General features: G+C 38.3%; 1 long non-coding RNA gene across 2 annotated transcripts in view; it reads left to right on the top strand.

The window, feature by feature from the left end:
- LOC148224447 (uncharacterized) overlaps nucleotides 1-17,237 on the top strand; it is a 69,871-nt gene that overhangs the window by 3,448 nt on the left and 49,186 nt on the right. Inside the window, exon 3 of one of the 2 annotated variants that reach the window (XR_015802899.1) lies at nucleotides 7,560-8,804. The exons of the other annotated variant lie outside the window; for it this stretch is intronic. This is a non-coding gene — a long non-coding RNA (uncharacterized LOC148224447). Of the gene's footprint in view, nucleotides 1-7,559; nucleotides 8,805-17,237 lie in introns of those variants that run through there. 2 annotated transcript variants of the gene reach the window in all.

Below are 17,237 nucleotides of genomic sequence, written 5' to 3'. Positions count from 1 at the left end.
AACTAGATGTGAAGGAAGCATTGTAAGGAATCAGATAAAAGTTTTTTTACCTAAAGGCTGATTGATACTCTATAGAAATATTAATAGCAGAAAATAAATTTGGTTTCAATCTTAAGCCATTAATCAGTGAGGTGAAAATGTGGTTATTTTAATAGCAGAAAACAGACCTTGAAAATTCAGAAGTTCTTCTCTAGTTGTCTTACTTAATATTTGTTGAACTATATTTGCAAACCCGAAAAGAACATCAGCAGGATACAAAAAAAATAAAGGAATCACTCCAAAGCCGCTCGTGTGACTTAGACAGGTGTTCAAATGTGGCCAGTTGGACCCATACTGGAAGGCAGAGTTGCTCTCAGACTTGTGTGATCCTGAAGTAGCTCTTTCTTGTTCATGGATGCCTGCTGGTTCTGCTAAGCTGGGTAACTCAGAGATGTGCTGGTGGTCACATGCAGAACACCATTCTTCTGCCTTAGCCCCCTTCCACCACCATGACCTTAGGCTGCTTCCCAGCAGGAGCAAGCCATCCTCAGGGTGCCTGACTCTTTAAACAGTGGATGAATGCAGGGATTTGTTAATATTGATTTATGGTTGAGAACAAAGTGTTCGTAATTAAGTTGGCAAAGACAACCATGTTCATTTTGTTAGCAAAGAGGGCCAGAGCTCTGCAAGGCTACCTGATTTTAAGTGCTTAAAACAAATTAGGACCACTCAATTTCAAATATTGTAAGTAAAAACCAGAATTTTACCTACACACCATCGATTTCATAATCAATCTTCTTTGGCTAATGCTAAATTAACTATTAATACACATCTCAGAATTATAATTCTGAAACATAACCAGATAAATAGATCTCAGAACATATCCAAGGATCTTGCTAAATCAGCTGGAGGACTCAGAACATATGGGAACTGCTGGTGACAACTTTCCAACAATTATTCAATATGCTGCTTTTACACGTCTGCCAAGATCCTGATTAGTTCAAACACAAAGCCAGGTTACATAGTAATCCATAAACCATGCAACTAGTGAAGGAAAAACCATAGTGACTGAAATCCAGGAAAAAAAAAACAAACAGCGAAATATATAATAGTGAAATACTTAGCATTAATGGGACCTGCAGTATGAATGCAGATTCTGCATTTAGAGAAGATTTGGAGGAAGATGACAGAAAATAGTCACCAAGATAGCAGAACTGTTAAACCTGGAAGACTTACAAAGCCTGGAACCATACACCTTTGCAAAACTTCAGAGAGGATATGTTTCTATTCCTTGTCAGAAGAATAAGAGCAACAAGACATTTACCTGTATCAGGAAGTAGCAGATATAAATCTTGTTATGCAATTTGATCTTGGAATTTATTGCTCCAGGATGTCAGTGATGCCAAATATCTAGGTAAACTGAAATAGTAAATATATTTTTGGAAAGGGAAAATATCCGGTGTTGTAGCAATCAATGTTGGTATTACAAAAGTATATGAAAGGGTATGAAATAATTTTTCGTAGTTTATTCCCATCAGCCACATTTCCTAAGGAAGAAAGGAACTCCCACCAATCAGATAAGGGTATTTCATCTTTTAATTATTAATACTTTCTTTTCATTATCTGGTTCTACCCATCTTCAGAAAAGGCACAGAAAGCTATTCTCTTATACTGGTAATTTGAACAATAAAACTTTCACATAGAGTAGGAGGAGGCGACATGAAAATATGTTAGTGGAAGAGAAGATGAATAGTATTTTTAAAACTTATTAATTCTTCTTGTTCCACTGATGGCAAGAAAATCCTTACTATGCACTCTACTGAGGAATATTCCCAAGCTTTTGCTGTGTTCCAGCATTATGGATTAATGAGGATATGACACACACAGCTAAGAGCATCTCCCTACTAGCTTTGCAGGTTTACCAAGACACTTAATATATCAGACTTGATGGCAGTACTTGGTGATAGTAGGTCAGGCTTTTTTCCAGAACTTATACACTAAATGCATTTTAAAAGAGTAAGAAAAGTAAGATAAATGGCTGTCAGGTAAAACTGAATATAAATTGGACAGACAGGTGACTTTAAATAAAAAATCAGTGCAAGAACAGTCCTCAAAGATTTTCCAGAAAATATTAATTTTAATCTATTCATTTCTTCTCTCCAACCTCAGAAAGCTGTGAAGTAAGCTCATGGGAGGCAGGGCTGCTGTGTTGACTGGCCATAGGTGTGGAGTGTCCTCTGAGATGCCGTTTGAGCAGGTGGATATAACACAGGACCCATGGGAGGGAAGCAGACACCCATCTGCAGGGGCAGTCAGAGGCCAGGCAGGCTCCTTGATAATATCTCATATGGCACCAGATGTGTGTGGGTGACTTAATCTGGACCCCAGGACACACAGCTTCACTGCTTTCATAGAAAAACATTAATTTATACTATCTGAAAGTGTGCCTGAAAGTATGATCCAAAACTATAACACAGCATAATTAAAACTCATCTGTTACCCAAATTTTGTAATAAAAAACAGGCAGAGAAGTATGAACACCAGTCTTGTAAGTTTTGCTAATGACATTCTGGGATGAGACTTTAAAACTTTAGCTTTGGTTCTGCATGAATATCTTATGCTGTTTAAGCATAAGGATACTCCCAATTCTTTGAAGCCTTACAGAGGAGGAGAGGAAAATAGAATTATGATCATGTTATTAACCTTAGGAAAGTTGTATGAATTTCCTGATAAATATTACATAATTCTAAAAATCCTAGTTAAAGCTAAATGATACTCTCACAGTGATGTGTGCTAAAGTGTAATCACTCAAACCTGTTATGTCCAAAGAAGATTTTTTTTTTTTTAATGTATGTACTTTATGATAGTCATCTTAGTATTTACTGAATTTATGACCAAAATTGTTGATCCAGGAAAGCACAAGCATTGTGGAGTACAGCGATATACATCTTAAAATTCAGTACTTTTCATCTAGGAAACTATAAGTCTGGGAAAGAAATTATACAACCTTCCATTGTCTTGATTTTGCATATTCTTTTTCTCTAATGACAAGAACTGAAATCGCAATCTATAGAAATCAAAGTGCTACTAAACTCTAGTTCAGGGTCAAACAATTTCATGTACAACATCTCTCTCTCTATCATATAGTTTTTGTGGCTTAGCAATCATATTCTTATCTCCCTATTATAAAAGAGACTTTCTTCTTGCTGCTATGATAAAAAAAAGTACAAAGAAGAATTGAACATCCAGGGAAAACAATAAACCAACTGTACAAAGCACTACAGCATCATGAAGCAACAACAAGAGAGAGAAGAAAAGTGAAAATATGTATTCACTGATGTTTTTAAGTGTGTATGGTTAATTGTAACAGAGGAAGGCAAACTTTTCTGACAGACTTGAAGAACATTTTGAAAAGGAAAATATCGCACAAGCACGAGATAAGAAATTCCAATAGTGCAGATCAAGAGGGTCTTCGGCATGAAGCTTCTTCTTGCAAAATGAGATTTCATTTTAGTTGTTTATAAGAAGTCACATCAGTTCCATCATCCTACCAATGTGCAGGAAACTAGTGTATAAAGACAGATAGATAAATCTATAATCACACACTGTGTTTGTGTGTGTGCTCACATGATGACAGCACTGAAGAAATCATGAGGACTCCTGATGACAAAATTGAATAACAGCCCATATAAAATACTGGTAACAGATGTCATCCCCTGCAAGTGTCCTGATAGTTTACCCTTTCCCTTACTTGAGATTATAATTTGCTAAAGCAGAACATAAAGCTCTATAAATTCTAAATACATGCACCAAGTAGCAGAGGCAGCCAAGAACCAAGTCCCTATCAATAAGTAAACTTTGAGCAGAAAAGCACACTTCTCTCTGTTTTCAACCTTTCAACATGCTTATCTGGAAGTGGACTTTCTCCCATCCCTGTTTGTTAGTCTTCCCCTTCCTCCCCACCCAGGAGCTAGAAGAGTCTTGCTGATTCCTGGGTACTGCTTTTTCTTGTTCAGTGCCTACAAAGCTGATCTCCCACACTGAAAGAAGTCAGCTGCACAGCAAGGAAGCCAAAAAGGCTCAGTTAACCCAAGGGCATAGGGAGCATAATGAAGCACCGTGTGGCTCCTGTGGGTCTCTGCTGTGTCTCCTCTCAGGCAAGGATAAGTTTGTTTGCCCTCACTAGCTCACCAGCCACATATAGCTACATATAGCTACATATAGCTACATATAACCAAATATAGCTACATATAGCCACATATAGCTACATATAGCCACATATAGCTACACTGCCGTCCTGCTGGCTGGGAGGGCAAGAGGATGATGGCTCTGTACAAAGCAACATAAAGAACTTCCCTCTCTGACTTCTAATAAAAAAGATCAAAATATAAATATTTTTAAAATTAATTTCCCCTATGAAATTTTGCCTAGATGTGAGAAGACATGAGCAGCAGGTTGGGGCTCTCTGTTCTGAGCTCTGATATTCCACCTGCCTTACAGAGCAAAGCTGAAGGAGTTCTAAGCTTGCTGAAAAGTTGCATCTTAGCTCTAAGGCCTCTGACATTACATTAGCAACAGCATACTTAATGGTACAGCCTTGAAAGAACTGAACATCTTAAGCATAAATTAATCCACTTGGGGATTTCAGAAACATCAGGAGAAACTCTGAGCTCGGGTTTGTTACTCTTATCAAGGTACTTACCAATCATGATACCGTTATCAAAAAGCTAGATAGGCCAACAGCCAATTTACTAGTACCTCATACTAGAAGAATAAATCTCAGTTGGATACCATGAAGCTGTATAGCATTTTCTTTGCCAAAACAGCTTGTGCTCACAAAACTTAAATGTTAATCACTTAAATACTAATACCTGAAAATATGTTTAGAACTTGGGAATTGTTAAGCATACATCCAACTTCCAACAAGAAATCTTCCAACATCCTGCAAGAAATCTTCCCTTGCCAAACTCTGGCAGATGCCTGTGATTAAAGTCTGAAGGTTTCCAGCCCCACCTTCACAATGGCCTCTGTGCCTCATCTTGAGCAAATCCCATGTCCATTCGTTTCTTTTGCTTGAAGTAAGTAAATTCTATCCTAAGATTCACAGAGTTTTAAGGGGAATAATTTATTTGTCTCTGTAGCAGTGTTTTGTGTGCTGACATAAGAGTGAAGAAAGTGATTTAAATAAGGCTGCTATGATTTAGGAATAGTATTCTCCGTTTTAGCGTTCCCATTGAAGCACTCCAAACCACGCCCCTCGCTCATTCACTTCCCCCTTTCAGTCCCTCTGGAGCAGGATGAAGAAGAGAATTGGAGGCACAAAGGGTAAAGATCACAGATTGAGATAAGACAAATTTACTGGAAAGAGCTATGGAGAAAGACAAACAAACAGTAACAGCAATGATATCAGTAACAGGGGGAATTTGCACTACCTGACCACTCTTCATGCCACGCTTACTCAATCAGAAGGGACTCCATCCCCAGAAAATGACATGAGGTGGTATAGAATACCCTCTAGGTCCTGGCCATGTCCCCTCTTGGCTACTGCAAAGACTAACCTTTTCCTGGCTGGAACCAGGACAGACCTTTATATGAACCTGTAATATATGCACCCAGGAGAGAAAGGATGGCAAAACCAGCTCAGCCTCTCTCAAAGTGAAACCAGCCCTCCTCACCTCAGCACATCTGGGTAATAAAAGAGTATTGACTCCTGCTCCCAGTCAGCACAATTATGTAACATAGCTGTCCTTTAGTCATGTAGCTTTAGATAACCCTCTCTAGTTGGCAATATTATTACATTTCTCTTTCCACTTAACCAGATATCTAAACTTCAAACTGCATGTCCTCTCTAGTTGAGTAACAGAATAAACAGCATAATTATATGACGGCAATTAAGAAAACGTTGCACAGTATCACCACCTGAGGCTGTCAGTCTACCAGATAACTCATCCTGTCCCAGCTAACCTAACTGAAATTTGAAATAATTAGGAAATAGAATGAGCTGTAGACAGGAACAAGTAGGAAGAAGCACTAGATGGGCACAAAAGATGGATGGTGACTGTGGATGCTGTGGGTCCATGTCAATGATAGATAAAAGGGGCTGGGAGACGATGTCACATAGGCAGGGAGCTGCTTCCAAGTCTTCCTGTGATTTTGGCAAGGGCTACCTTTGGGTTAGGTTTTCTGGTTTAAAACATTTCCCAGTGAGGAATATCCATTTGTCTTTTGACCTTCTATGTTCCACCCTTATGCAGGCAAAAATTTTGAGCCTTGAGCAAAAAAGGAATCAAATTATATGTTATTGTATCTTTTGAAGCAAAATGTTTAGGAAGATTGTTGAGGAAACTAACTCTCGGTTTTATGTCAGTCAGAGCTAGGCTATCATAAAGCACTGAGAAAAAACCTGATGTACAAGAAGGGAAAGATTACAGAAAAAGAAGAATGAAAGACAAAGAACGCTTTCATATATGAAAAGACAGTAGAAAAGGGTGCTTTATTTGTCAGTTGAAGAGTTAGGCAGATGTTGTCTTAACAGGAACAGAGATTATATATGATAAGATGGAAACACTCAGCCCAAAGGGGTGCTGTACACACCTGAGTCAAGTATTAACTAAGGCTGAATTTCAGCCTGGGGAGACAAACAAAAAAAACCTGACTGTACTAATCAACATATATAAAGGGAAAAATATCTAGAATTTACATAAATGAATTCACAGAAACCTAACTGATTCCTTAATCAAATACATATATCAAGTACCTCTAAAATTGTTTGGTTTGTTTCTCGTTCTTTGCCTTCCCCTACATTCTATTTTTCAATTTTTCTGAGTCTTACTTTGAATGCAATAGAGTGAAGGGCTTGCCATTTATTTCTATTAAATGTCTTGTGATCAGAGCAGACTTTCTCTATATCAGCCAGCTTAAATATTCCTCTCTGTTACATTTGTCCTTGCCAACAGAACAGGTCAATATAGAATGATTTTTCATCTCTTCCTTTCCCCATATTGAAATTCTGGAAATATTCAGGCAGTTCCAATTCCTAATTACCTCCCTTTATCTCCTTAGATTACTCATCTAGTACTCTTTTCAATCCATTTCCTTCAAATGCCACAAGTAATTAGGTGTCCCAATGGAGTTATTTACCTGTCATTTTTGTCATTTTTTACCAAACCATATCCATTACAACTGTATTGCCCTCTCCAGGTTTTCTGCAAATTTTCTTACTAAAGAAATGCCTAGAGGCAGCATTCCAGGAATAACTGAGTGTGAGCTGGCATAGTAACACCTCACTTTTCTAGGTCCCTCTCAGCTCCCTGAGCTCTTATCAAAAAGGCACATGCAGTGCATCTCCCAGGGGCGCCTCTTTGCACTCTCCTCCATTGCATCTTCTCGGCCAATGCCCTTCAACTCTGATGCAAGGGAAACTTAGACCATAAATTGGTCTAAATTGGGATAAATTGGTCTGCTTGGGATAATTTAACACAATTGTAGACAAAGCCTTTTCAGCAGGCTTGGTGTCAAAGCAGCGATAGTTTTACATTTGCTGTTATGCTACAGCTTACAGCATGTGGTTTCTTCTCCAGAAATTTGGACATGCCCGAGTGCCAAGATCCAGTCTCTGAGATGGAGGGATGTTGCTCTTCCTCCCCAACTGGGGTGAACTCCTTGTAGCAGGACTTGTCCCCAAACTCCCAGGTGTACACGGGGTGTGTCAACACAGCTGTCTCCCCAGTACATCCAAGGAATGAGTTTATCATCTTCAGTCAACTTTGTGGGCCCCCACTGTGCCCTTCTGTCTCCACTGACAGCTCCCCAGCTACAGCTCACTCCATGCTGCCTGTTCTGGAAGCACTCGCTGCCTTCTGCCAGTCTGGGAATGTCTTTTGATTCACATATTTTAATCAATCTGGATAAATGTTGTTGGTGTAAGGTTGCTACTGCTCCTAAGCCCTAAGACTTTTAACGTGTACCAAATGTTCCTGCAATATGGCTGGCTCACTCCACATTAGCTTAGAAAACACACACTGCAAACACACCCAACTGCTTTTAACATTAAGAGGAAGTTTTCCACTGATTTTCATAAGAGCTGAATTGAGGTCTTGAGACCCTGCTACAGTGAAGTATTTACACACATGCCAGACCCTAAGTATGTGAAGAAGCCCCATGAATTCAATATGCTTCTCAGATGCTTAAACACTTCAGTCAAGGCCTCAATGTTTATTTTAGGCTGCTATAACAGTGCCACTATTATATAAAAAAAATCCATGTGAGAATTCCTTTGTTCCTATGAAAGGAGGAATAGGCCTTTACACTAGTATAGATACATACATATAATGCACCTGTTTATATACATATGCATACATATTTACATACATGTATTAGCATCTTTTTTTACCTTATCTTGTTATTATACTCCTAAAGGTAAAGATTTTATCTTGTTCATAAAATTAACTGTAAAATGCAGAATTTGAGTCCACATTTTTTACAGTGGAAAAAAAAATCCTTTTAAATGCCCTTGTCCCAGTGCTGATGGATGCTCTCCAACCCAGGAAACTGTCACACAATAGACAAATCAAAAGCCTTAACCTGAGAAGTAGAAATATTTGCCTTGGAAATATATATACAAAAACTCACAACAACAAAAGACAGAAAGAGAGTTGGACAACACAGTGAAAGATTTACCTCAGAGACCATCAAAAGGAAGACTCATTTCCTTTCCTGCTTTAGGGCAATGTTTATTTAGATTAAAATGTAAAAGGTGCAGTGGAAATAAACATCCTCATTATTGTCTATAGAGCCTTCAACTAGACCTTCCTCTTATAATGACATTCAAGGGACATTTTAGGTCTTCTCTCTCCATTCCTTTTCCCTCCTTTATCTCTTTCCTTTTTTCTTTTTTTTTTTTTTTTTCCGGTTTGATATGTTCTTTTAATATATAATATGCAGGGTTCCGCCTAAAAATTCCCTACTGAAATTGAGTGAATTCATGCATATATATGCTGAGCAGCTGCAATCACATGTGACTCAGACAGAGGCAATGCAGCATTTCAACTGCAATGTCTCCAAATAATTAAATGAGAAAAAGGAGACTTTACCTTGGGGTAAAGGCTGGCAGACTAACACCGGAAGAGACAGAAACAGTATGTCCCCAGTTCTTTTGTCTCTGATGGAAAAGACTAAATTCTTGCATTGCTTTACAGAAGAACAGATTCCTCCAGATTCACTGCAAGTCAGAGCAGTATAGAAACAGATGCTTAGGTAAATACAATTTTCTCTTTTCTAGAAAGTTGTCTCTGCTCTATTATTATTTGATTCTCCATAATTTATAAATAAAATTAAATCAATAACATCTGTGAACATCACTGCCCTTCCGCTCCTCTGAAATACCCCATAACCTTCCATAACTTTCTTTATTGCTATTGAGCCTCATGTTAGGCCATCTTGAAACTCCTAGCTCAACAGGAAATAATGTCTGGATTACAAACACTTGGGTTTTTTTATAGTGGCAGGCAGGCAGGGAGAGGATATAGCACTCAAATTCAGGAGTATTAAAAGGATTATATCTGTTGGACTTTGAGGGGTTTCTTTGGAGTCTTTTCTCCTTCAAGTGCAAAACACGTGGGAAGGCAGCCAGTCAGCAGAGACAGGCTCTGGAAACTTCAAACCACCAGAGAGGAGCACCAATCTATCCTGCCACATCCTCTGTTAAAACTCTCCTGGGGTTTACTTCCCATGCAAGTGGTCTGTGGGTAATGTGGAGGCAAGAAGAGCAGCTGTGATGGTGTCAGGACCTGAGAGGTTCATCAGTGGCAAAGCCACTTCTGTACCCTCAGTGAGAGGTAATCACTACAGCAGTCCAAGAGCTAGCCCAGTATTCCATCTGTGCTGTGCCATGTGCCATCTGGAACTAAAGAAGCACAAAATCATTTCCAGAAGGTGGCTGGCAGAGGCAAAGGCTGATAGGGAGAGACTGCTGTGGCTGGTGAGGTCTTGTAGTGTGGCTTAACAGGCACGTTGTGTTACAGCACTGTCCTCATGGCTCTGCTGGGACTGTGACTTCTTGAGAGACAATTACAATTTTTTCTCTTTGCTCCATCTAAAGTCTCTGAAATGAGAGGTCAGTGTTCTGCATGCCCTGGCTCCAGCAAGAGGACATGTTTGATAGTGACAAGGTTTGGGGGTAAAAGTGGAAGACTGAATAGGATAACGGAAGCTAACTTGGTTGCAATTTCACTCATATCAGTGGTGGAGATCAGTGTCTGTGGTGGAATGTGACATCAACCATGTTTAGGTGCTGTCTGGGAGAGAAGTGGCTGAGGCTGTCAGAAAGCAAATTAACATCTAAGTGATGATCTAGGATCTAGTTCTTGACCTCATTCCTTGGCTCTTCCTGGATATACTAAGTTATTTTCCCCTCTCCACTGAAGGGAAAAACTATTTTCCTTATTGCTATTAGTTTTCATGCCTTTATATACCAGGTATTTATTTACAGACCAAAATTAATTTGTGGAGTAGATGTGGTAATGAACTAGATCTACAGTCTTCTTTCTGGATGATGTAAAAATTTAAAATGTTGATGGTCACACTTCTTCTTTAAATGGTTATTTATTGCTCCATGAGAGATCACAGGGAGCCTTTTATGTCCATTTACACATATAATCTCTTTTTCTTAGTTCACTACCTTCTGGCTTTTCACAAACCCATACTACAGTTACATACATCCATCTCTGAATCTGAACATGGAACTAAACACACAAAAAAATCATGTGCAAGTCAATTTGCATGCAATCCTGATAGAGAGTTGAATCTGTTCTAGCTTCCCAGGCCTGTGTTTGAACCTCCTGTAGCTGTGGGACACAAGACACAGGCAGGCATAGGACACAAAGGTCAGAGAGTTTTCATTAAGGGATTGTGCTCTCCACTGTAACTTCTGAGCAAGACAAAATGGCTGAAGAATAAACACAGGCAGTGTACACCAGGGCAAAGGCAAGCCCAGCACTGAGAGTAATTTAGAATAACCTCTGCTTCTTTGTCTTCAGTCCTCTTGAAGCACAGATGTGTTAAGTTCTATTATGCGAGAATGATGAAGTAGCTCCCCAGGCTTCAGTCCTCATTTCCCAGCTGAAAACCAGTATTTGTGAAGCCTGCACTAGTCAGACTTTGTGAATGTTAACATACAAAAGATGGGTGTATTCCAGACATTTTTCATGTCTTGAATGACTTTAGGATCCAGTGCTCCGTGTGTAACCCTGCAGCCATATCCATTTTCAGCAGCTTTTTCCAAACTCATAAGTTACTATTTGTCCCCTCAAAAGTGTTTGAGCTTGGCATATAAGCCCCCTCCTATATTTTAAGAAAGGTTGAATACTTACACTGATCTAATTTGCCTAAAGAAGTTCACAAATGCTCCTATTTCTTTTTATCTGTGCAATTTCTGTTTGTCTAATGATTTTAAGCATATACTTCAGAGACACTCAGGGGATGTACTGTCCAGATCCATGAAACATGATCCAGAAAATCTACTCTATTTTCAGCAAGTCAGTTTTTGCAGAGATCCACTAGAGATTTCTAGTGGTTAGCAAATGAAAGAAGGTAAAACAAATTATTGTCTGTGTCAAAATTATTAACTTCACTTGATAATTATCATGGACAGATGCTGTATTTCGTTATCTGTATTCTGTGATGTGTTAATCCTTGTTTTTCTAGCCCTTTGTTTTTTTCAACAAGCATACAGACATTCTTTCTGAAACAAGAAAAGAGTTCACATCTCTAAAATATCAGTTTTGTTGGAAAGTTCAGAAAATAGTTAAAAAAACCTGAAGCCATGGGCTTATTTTTTCTAAACAAAAGATTATCACAGAATGTCAAGATTATTTTTCATGCCCCTCTTCTTTCTTACTTGTATACTACCTCCCACACCCACCTCCTGGCAAGTCAACAAGCTCTGAGCAGTCAGTCCCCACTTTCGTGACTCAGTCTCAGAGCATTAAAGCCTTAAGCTTGGCAGGTGTCCAGGATGAAGAAATATTAACAGAACTCCCACAAAGAGCACTCTAATCATAGCAAGCACTGAAGCCTTGAACATAATATTTCCTCCATGTATAAGATTTCCAATTTGCTTAATGATCTCTCAAACTTTGCAGTATGATGTTGCAAATGTTCTTTTAAAAACTCCAAGTCTTCCCCAAACACATAACCAGCATGTACATTACATAAAGAAAAAAAATCATTTACTCTACACTTTTGGCTTCTGCTGATAAATCTTCTTCCAAGTCATCATTTATTGGAAAATAAAATAAATCAAAAATAAATACCCTGTTCAAGTTATCTTTCAAAGATGCCTCATTTTGTAATTCCCATTGCAACAACAGAGGCACATACTTCCATGAAACATTGTTGTTTATCTCTTTTTGGATGACCTCATCGAAGGTTAGCTGGAAGAAGATGGAAATGCAGACTGATTTATTGGTTGCTGGAGTGTAAATTTCACACAAACGTTCAAATGGCAGATTTTATAACTACAGCTAAAGAGTCTCAATTTTGTGAGTTGTGAGTAATTTCTACAAGTCGATGTTCTATTGTCTGCCCCAAATCACACACTCAACTCTCCTGCTTTCTTTTAGGATATGAGCTGACACTTCTTCCAGATAGCTACATTCAGAGCAAGGATTTTTACAAATAAATGCAACTGCACCCATTTTTTGTTCATACTTAAGGAGTGTGAACCATATCTAGCTAAATCAAATTTTAGTGCATTATCTATACTTAGGCTATGGTAGAACTGTAACAAATACTCTGAATATTGCTTATCTAAGGCCTTTAAATTTATTTCTATGAATAATTATAATTTAGTTACCAGGGAAACGCATATTATAGCACTCATTCTCCATATTCATTGGCATAGTTATGTCTGCCACTTTACAGACAAAATGTATCTAAGTGTAGGATGCATTAAACGGTAATTTCAGAGGACTTTTCAACAGATATTTTTCCTAAAAGAAAAATATTTTTCTAAAACTTTTTTCTTAAAAGTTCCTCTGTCTACACTACTGAAACTCATAAGTTGTTCTCTGATTTGGGACATTATTTGTTCTTTGAGTACTTTTCTTTAGTAGAAATCTACTCTATGCTGTGAACAAGCATTTTGTGACATGAATGTGGTTAGTCTCCTAGAAAAGGCAGACTATTGAAGGCAGAAGTGTCAGAAGAAATATAAAGGTACAAGAATAAAGCAAAGCATTACAATAATTTATGCAGTGACTTAAAATTCAAGTCACTACAAAGAGTACAGTTCTCCCTCTCACAAGGATGCATGCTAGTCAAAAAGCACACATCAACCTACCTATCTGGGTTTATTTTAAGAAAGCAAGGACTATGGCCAGCTCTGGAGGAGCATGAGAGAATTCAAACTCTTTCAGTAAGGAGGAATTCTGTGCATTCAAAGCATGTGAAGTGGGGAACACCTGCTATGTCAGCTAGTATTAATGGAGAGAGGAACACCTAGGCTTCAGTTACTTATGTGCTATAAAATGTCCCAGTTGTGTTCGTTAAAGCTGCTTAATTACATTAACAGAAAGTCCTTTCCACATTCCCCATTTCAGGCAAACACATCCACTTCACAGCAATTCCGTGCTATGCCTGACATTCTGCAGTCCCAGGCTGAAAGTGTGCTACTGCACTTCACCTTTGAGCTGGCTAAGCTTTACTCTTTAACTAGAGTCAACACAACTCTGTGCCTTATATTATTCTTCACATTTGTGTTTCCACAAATTACTCATGCTAAATATCTGCTTTTTTCTTGTACCATTTTTTTTGTATCAGTGAACAAAAATGTCTCTTTTAATTTTTACCATTTTTAAGCATGGAAAAATAATGTCTAGAACACTTCACACAGACATCTCCCTGAAATCTGGTACAGTCATTAAAGAGGGTACAATGCACAATTAAGTAAATGTGGGAATAAAAAGTTTTGGTGAGTCTTGAGTCATCAGTAACAAAATTAATGAGTGAGATGTTCAAAACCCACAATTTCCAAGTTCAAAATTGATGAGCAAATACTTCCCTTAAATGATTCTGACTGGTTGCCAGTGGTCAATTCTCCACATCCTAGACAACAGACATAACTTCAAAATACAAATAACCCTCTTGGTTGAATTGGCATACATACATTCTAGTGGGGTAAGAACATTTGACCATGATCACTGAGAAATAGATTTCTTCCTTTCTTATAAAAATGAGGAGTGTTTTAATTTTAAAACAAAATTGTTGGTTTGAAAATCCTATATCCAGTTTACATCTAAACATATTTAGATAAACACATGTTCTTAGGAAGCAGAACATGGAACTGGAGAAGATGAAAGAACAATTAAAGAGCTAAGGAAAATTAAGCCCCTTGGTTATACTAATAAAAGAATGATAGTGATCATCTCCCCATCTAGTCTTAATAGCTGTCTTTCCAAAATTTTCCATTAAAATCAAATTAAAGTTTGAGCATTGCCATTTCAGTGAAATTCTCTGCAGCTGTGTTTCTCTCAGCCCAGTGTTAATATTAAGCATTTAGTGAATTTCTTTTAGAAGTTAATTCAGTAGTGCTTGCCATTATATAGCTACTATCTCATTTTCATTTAATCACCAAGATGTTATGATCTTTCAGGGTGGGACTGTTTCAAAAACTATAAAGATTGTTTGCTGAAGTTTAATAATACCCACTTGGCCATGAGCATTAATTTCAATGAATAGTCAATACTTTTTACATCATAATTTCTGCATTCTACATCCTGACATTAAGTACCCAGCTATTCATTTGCAAGACACCATAATCTTTTTATTAAGCACCTTTTGCTGCATGATGTCCCCCCTTTCAAAGTAACATAATTTATGAGCATTTAAGTATGATCTAGTCATGGCACTTAAAATAAAACATATTTCAAAATTGGTCAGATCATTCTTGAATAACATTTTATAGAAATAATTTAATATGACTAGTTCAATAAAGGGTTGAATTATTAGGAAAAAACTCCTCACTGGTTGATTTAAGGTACTTTTTATGTCAAATCTGTCCATAAATGTTGCAAGATTGATTTTTCTCTCAAGTAGTTCCTTCCAACTATGTGGAAATGGGGACCTAGGTTTCTTTCTGTATCCTGATTAGATACACGGATTTTGAGATTATTTTCTTAATCAAGTAAGTTAAGACAACATGTGTAGAAATACTACATTTTCCAATGTAACTTTTTCTCAGTTAGCTGCCTTCATGGTCCCCCCAGTATAGCATTAGATTGCCACTTAGCCCTTCAGAAACAACGAAACTCAGTTATGTGAGGTGGTTCTTGCTCTCATTTCACAGCACCACACTTTTGGAAATCCTAGTGTGGAAAAGAGTCACCAACTACTTTAAGATGGGAGGGACTTGTGGAGGACATCTGGCCACACCTCCAGATTATCAAGGTCCTGCTATTGGATGGTCTTGCTTTGACCTGCAGCCTCCAAGTCACCCGTGTAGTCTGTGACCTTTGTGAGCTGGAAGTCCCATTGCCCAGGTCACTGATGAGGAATGCTAAGTAGTGTCAGCTTCAGGCATAACCACTTAGGAAAATCACCAGTACTCAGCAGCCAGCTGGATTTCAAACCTCTAATCACAACCTTTGAGTCCAGCAGTCCAGCTGGGTTTCTCCCACCTGTGATCACATAAAGTCCTTATCTCACTGGCTGAACTGCAATCGTACTATGGAGACAGACTCTGTTCTTAAAGGCAATGGAGATGCCATCCACTGCTTTTCCCTCCTCTCATAAAAGATCACAGTTAGGTCAACCAGAAACATTTTTTCCCTTGATATATCTGTGCTGGCTGTTCCCTCTCACCATCTTGTTGTTCATGTGCCTGGACATGACTTCTGGGATCATTTGCTCCACAACCTCCCAAAGACTGAGGTAAGGCTGGTAGTTCCCTCAGTTGTCCTTTTTGCCCTTTTATTTGGTTTCTTCTGAAGATAAGTGTGATGCTTGACTTTTTTAACCTCCCTCAATTGCTCTGACCTTTCAAAGAGGATAGTTAGCTCCTTCAGCAGTCTCCATGGATTTGTATGCATCCAGTTCTCATATTTGATCCTGAATGGGATCATTCTCTACTGTAGTCAATACGTCTTTCCCATAAACTTTGCACAGAGAGGAGGCCTGGAAACAGATCTTTCCAGAAAGAACAAGAGAAACACTGAGCACATCAGAATTTTTAAAGCTCTTTTTCATTAGATTTTCTTCCCATTCAATAGGGAAGTATTTCTATATAAATCTTCAGGCTGGGACTCAGAGGCAGAGCAACAACACAAGGCCACAGGAGTGTGAGAAATTATTCCCTAAATCCTTCCCTGAGACTTGAAAGCTTAACTTTATGGGATTCTTTTAAAACATGACAGGACAGCCATTTTACTTTTAGTTGGTTTTTTTTTTTTCTTTAACCAGCAAGTCCATGACTAATGCACTAACATAGAATATGAAAACCCTGGGACCCAGGCTGTGCTCAGTAAAAGGAGTTTAAGCCCTTCTCCTTCACTGCCTGGAGGAGTGCTCTCATAGCAGATCTACAGACTACATGGGATTGAAGAAAATGTTGTAAGTTTAGTTCTTTCTACTGGAGCTGTTCCACCTTTATGAAGGAATCCAATATTTACTAGGTCAGGAATGTTGCTTTCTAGCCAGACCATTGAGGGCACTCTCTGGGAAATAGGAGAACCTGAGTTCCAAACTCTGCTGTTAGAGACTATTTTTTCACATCAAGCTGTCATTTGATAAAACCTATGAAGACTCCCAGGCAAAGTACAACGCTTGTGTCTCTCTGCCAGTACCTGTGCAACAGAGTGAAAACATCAGCCTTTGGGCAGAATGTCTCCAGAGACACCCAGAAGTTTCCTTCAGCAGATTTTTCTATTTCTTAATCTAGTTTGAATTGTCTGGTCCCATCCAGAGAGTCAGATTCCCCTGCACAGCTAATCCATTCTTACTGAGTTGTTCTGTTTAGCCTGCTCATTCCAGCAGTGACACTAACTAAGGAATTGATAGATTTTCTGGCAGGACATGTGGAATGTACCTGTTCCCTTCAAATCACAGTATGTCTAGACTCATATCCAAAAAATTGCTTTACTGCTAAAAATAGCAGCAAAGTATTTTTGGAAAAATACATTAAAAAAAAAAGGAAGTAAAAAACCAAAGATTAAATGTCTTTTTAGAGTTGTGAATTGCATAGGATGTGGTAAATTGTCTAGTCA

The sequence above is a fragment of the Sturnus vulgaris genome, chromosome 3 (assembly GCF_052056855.1).
Source record: "Sturnus vulgaris isolate bStuVul1 chromosome 3, bStuVul1.hap1, whole genome shotgun sequence".
In the NCBI taxonomy this organism is placed as follows: Eukaryota; Metazoa; Chordata; class Aves; order Passeriformes; family Sturnidae; genus Sturnus; species Sturnus vulgaris.
This window is presented reverse-complemented; position numbering and strand designations above follow the sequence as displayed.